The 4,742-nt window shown below is 32.9% G+C and overlaps 1 long non-coding RNA gene across 1 annotated transcript; it reads left to right on the forward strand.

The window, feature by feature from the left end:
- The first annotated feature begins 2,438 nt into the window (after positions 1-2,438).
- Positions 2,439-2,798, forward strand: LOC116163110. Its single transcript, XR_004143670.1, has 2 exons — positions 2,439-2,527; positions 2,671-2,798. It is a non-coding gene; the product is annotated as an uncharacterized LOC116163110 (long non-coding RNA).
- Positions 2,799-4,742: the final 1,944 nt, after the last annotated feature.

The raw sequence follows: 4,742 nt of genomic DNA on the forward strand, positions 1-4,742 counted from the left end.
ATGCGCTATTGTGGCCACTTTATCCGTCCGTCCGTCCGCTCGTTTGTTGAGACGCTACTAGTTCTTTATCTTAAGAGCTATTGTTTATTGTTATATTTTTTTCGCTATTTGGTTCGTTATGGTGTCGAGTCCTGTACCAAGGAAGGAATTTTTTCTGTACCGCTTACAAAAAAAGTTATTGTAAAAAAAACAAAAAACCGTTTTTCACATGTTCCATAATTTTTCACTTTTGCCGTTTATTAACGATCCCAGAGATCGTTTATAATTTTGCATTGCTATCTGTCGCCTGCCGGTTGGTCTCTCCGTCTGTTCCTTTGTCTGTCTGTCCATCTATCTGTCCGTGTGAACCATAACTTTGTTTAGAAATGTTTGATCGCTTTTACATCTCCGTTAGTTATGAACTGAATTGCATGAAATTCAATATGGGCATAGATTTAGCCATATAATACGCAATGCCAAAAGTTGAATCGAATCGATTCAAAATTTACAGTGCCCTTTTCGCATCTCGACCATAAACCGAATTGCAAACTTTTTTACTTATAAAAGTATTTGAATGAAATTTGATACATAGGCACTTGGAATAAAGGGAAATCAAACGCCAATTTCAAAATTTGGTTTTGCGCATGCGCAGTGCCAACTTTTTTATTTATGGAAGAATTTAAACGAAATTTGATACAGAGGCACTTGGGATAAAGGAAAATCAAACGCCAATTTCAAAATTTGGTTTTGCGCATGCGCAGTGCCAACTTTTTTATTTATGGAAGAATTTAAACAAAATTTGATACATAGGCACTTGGGATAAAGGAAAATCAAACGCCAATTTCAAAATTTGGTTTTGCGCATGCGCAGTGCCAACTTTTTTTATTTATGGAAGAATTTAAATGAAATGTGATACATAGGCACTTGGAATAAAGGAAAATCTAGCGCTAGTTTCAAAATTTTATTTTGCGAATGCGCAGTGCCAACTTTTTTATCTATGGAACTATTTAAGTGAAATTTGATACTTAGGCGCTTGGAACAAAGGAAAATCTAACATTAGTTTTAAAATTTAGGTTTGCGCATGCGCAGTTCCAACTTTCTTATTTAGAAAAGCATTGAAATGAAATTCTTCGCATAAACTGAAATTGAAGTAGCACGTCAACAATGGATTGCCCATGTGCAACGCTATCTTTCATATTTGTGGGCGGATTTTTACGATTTTAACAGAAGTTGCATCTTACAATAATGGGAAATGAATGCAAGTGGAAATGCGCTTTATGTAAATCGTTTACGATTACTTTTTAACTTGTTTTTCTTGTAGCCAAGTAGTGGGTAATGATCCTGTACCATTACTTGCAAATTTTTGTTACGAGTTTTTGGATGTTTTGGAAATCGAGACAATCAGAAAATTCAAGTAGACAGAGAGATTTTAATTAACCTTTTTTTATCGACTTATAAAATTAGGTAAACTTGAACAAGAAAAACATTGTTTATACCCCTCGTTAAATCTGTTTATTATATATATGTACATGACCAATTGTAAATTAAGTCCCTATATCTACTATAATACTGTCTATAACAATCAGACAAACTAACAATATTTATACCAATCTTTTCATATAGGTAAGTTTAAGTACTTAAAACTAACATCTATAAAATAACTATTATCTTAGTGTAATTCTATTCTTTACACTATGCTATTATTAAACAACTTAATATCTATATCATCCTTGACTTTATTTAAACTACTTATTAGAATATCTACAAGTTCTTGACTATAGAAATGAAATAACTATTTATGTCTCTCACTCATCTAACTAACTCTGCGTCCGTTTCTTTTTCAAGCTGTAGTAGGTCTCTACCGATACCCTCTAGCTGCTTCTTTTTCCACAACAATTCCGTTCGGATATTGCTGATTGGTAAATTAATCCATTCAGAAGGTCTCGGCAGCATTTTTTTAGCACACAAATTGTACAACGTGTCATTTGGTACGGGAACGACGACACGTTGTAGCATTGTATCTATACTACCCCAAAAAGATTGACTTTTGAAGACAAAGTTTTCCAAAAAGGACACACTCAATTGATTTTTGGTACTATAACACATTAACAATTCTTCAATATTTAAATCGTATTTTTCGCTTAATTTTTCCAAATTTTTTACACTTAGGTACAGATAAATTCAATAGGCGTACTAGGTTTTCCATTATAACCGTATATAATGATAAAAACCGATTTACATAGACAGACAAGTATACCCTTTTCTCTATATTGACACTACCCTACTACCTACAAATTCAATAACAGCAAGCAATTAGGTGCATAATTAGGGGAGCGAAGGGTAATCACGAACAGCGGCTAATGGCGAACATCCATTTGTATCTTGCAGTGCCAACTATTGGCATTTACATACAGTTAAATATAAAAGAAAATGCAATGACAAGTTGGTCGGTACAGCGCAAAGGAACCTAGCTTCCCGTTTATGAGAGTTATGGCGATTTGTGAATTTGTATGTGCTTTGTTATTAAAACGTTTTATGCAAAATTAAGGTAAGTTAGCTTTGTATTTTGGAATTTTAAAATTCTTTATGGATAGTTATAATCTCTAAGCTGATGGTTATCAGCAGGGACGATAGCTTTATCATATCATAGGTTTGTGTTTTTTATTTTTGTAACCTGAAATAATTTTGAAGGTCGTTTCGGGGAATCACGGACACTGTGTTCGGCATTACCAGACATGCGACTAAGCGCCGGAAACAAAAGTCTGAGATTCTTACATCTACACCTTTTAAGGCTACGTTAGAAGAGAAACAAAGAAAAAGAGAAGCGAAAGAAGCAACCTTGGAAAGAAGAGCCACAAAAAAACAGAAACCGAAAAAAAAATCGCACGTTAGAAAAGTTTTCGATTCGTCTAGTGAAGATGAAATAGATGAGAGTAATTGTGCGACGACGATGAACTCGACGATATGGATCCCCAAAATATGATGGACTTTGAAGGAAACGAAGGAGAATCCTGCTTAGTATGTGGGGAATATGGAAAAGACGAAATTTGGTATCGTTGTGTTTCCTGTGGAGGTTGGGTACACAAAATGTGCAGTGGAAAAGATAGCGCTGTAAACTATATCTGCGATGTTACTTGCAGTTAATAAAAAAACTTAGTTGTCCAATTTTGTGTCTTTTTTGTTTTGTTCGGTATTACCCACCTGTTGTACGTCATTACCCGAAACCTTCGGGCAATGCCGAACATGCGCACTTTTTAAAAAAAAAATATTGTGTCATTTTACAATTTAATTTTCGCATTTTTTGGTATTACAATTGATTTGTTAGGGTTTCCAGTATCTGTTCTCCTAATTGGTAGTTAGGTAATGGCTACACTTATAGAGTTACTGATTTTTTTTCTTAAGTGTTCGATATTACCCTTCGCTCCCCTACCGTAACAAACTTGAATCACATCAACCACTTTTTTTTACTTTCAACTTGTAACATTTTTTTGGTATTCCTTAGTAATTGTTTTTTATTAATTAAGTTATCGAAAGTACAATATCGCAAAAAAAAATGGATCTATATGTATTATCTTCATGTTTTTCTTCTAAATAAAATTGTTGATAATGTAATTTTTTTAAATTGGAATCTAAAATAATAATACGTGTGTGATTGTATATGCTATCAACTGAACTGAAAATGGTTTCTATTTGGTCAGTTCTTCCAATTGTTTTATTTTTGCGTGGATCCATGTTCTAATTTATATAAAAATTAGGTAGCGTAGTTGTTGTTGTCTTTAAATTCCTTCAAAAGTTTTAAAGCTTTTAAGTTTTGTATGTGAATAAATCGCCCGGAGGCATTTTTCTTACATTTATCAGGGGCATTTTTAAATTTTCAACTTGAGCGTACATGCTCGGACTGTTTCTGTATCCCGAGGTACAGATTTGAGTACACACCTTGTTAAAGACATTTTTTCATGAGTATAGTCTTACGACGGCACTTATACGTTACAAGTTCTGAAACGTATTTCGAATACCTTCCTAATCTTATTTTTTATGAATCTATAAAATTAAACTCGAAGATTTGCGGGGTTCGAAGTTTTCAGTTAGGTACTTATTATTTTTTGAAAACGCAGTAATACGCAAAATTCATCTTTTGAATCTTTGTTAGACGTTTCTCATTTTATTCAATTTGAACTATTCGCCTTATCTGAAAAATCAAATCATATAATTTCCAATCAAAACCTTTGTATTTTATTAGAGGTTTTACCGCTGTGTATTGTGTTGAACTTTTCTTTCAATCAACTTGTTCAATCATTAGTGTATTACAAGTTCTAAAAATTGATACAGAAGAGGCCATCATCCAATTTCTAATTATTAAAAATCTTTCCATCTGGGTATACGAAATTTTTTAAGTACAAATTCGTAGGGGAAAATATGAAAATCGTAAGAATGAAAACTAGGCTTAACAGAAGCAACGTGCGTTGCAATATTTTTCAGAAATCTCAAAAATGATTCTCTTCTCTAAGTTTCATTAATTTGATTCATTATATTACTAATTCGTTTTTCAAGTTGGTGGGTACTGATACGAAATTGAAATTATACTGCTACCTAGATATAAAGACTTTGTAAAATGAGAAGTGCTAGCTTTAATGGCACAACAAGACACTCGACTTATTTTGCAGCATTGCATTTAGATAGTTAGAAATCCAATTATTAGAGCTTCTTTGATATTTTAGGGGTTAATTTGTATAAAGAACTTAGTTTCTTTCTTCCTTCGTGTA

Source organism: Photinus pyralis, unplaced genomic scaffold, assembly GCF_008802855.1.
Source record: "Photinus pyralis isolate 1611_PpyrPB1 unplaced genomic scaffold, Ppyr1.3 Ppyr1.4_LG2, whole genome shotgun sequence".
NCBI lineage: Eukaryota > Metazoa > Arthropoda > Insecta > Coleoptera > Lampyridae > Photinus > Photinus pyralis.